The following is a 342-nucleotide window of genomic DNA, read 5'->3' on the forward strand; positions in this document are numbered from 1 at the left end:
GTGGCTGATTGGCTCAGGCAGGAAGAAAAAGACCACGTCAGAACAAGCAGAACGCAGATTGGTTGACTTGGCTCGAGATAAATATTAAACCTGAAAATGTATTCAAACCCTAATGGCGTCTTTTTGTAGGCACTAACTCCGCCATTGTTCGTTGTTGATAAAACCTATGAAAAATGAATGGAAGTTTTGTAGGGTTTTTGGATAAACGCTGTAAATAAGGTATGTGGTAAACATAAGCTGAGGATATTTTATACGTTTTGAGATAATCTTAATGAGATAATCTTAATCAGCTAACTATCATCACTTTTTGTTAATTTTGAAGCGTAATAAAAAAAGCACAAA

Source organism: Salvelinus namaycush, unplaced genomic scaffold, assembly GCF_016432855.1.
Source record: "Salvelinus namaycush isolate Seneca unplaced genomic scaffold, SaNama_1.0 Scaffold564, whole genome shotgun sequence".
In the NCBI taxonomy this organism is placed as follows: domain Eukaryota; kingdom Metazoa; phylum Chordata; class Actinopteri; order Salmoniformes; family Salmonidae; genus Salvelinus; species Salvelinus namaycush.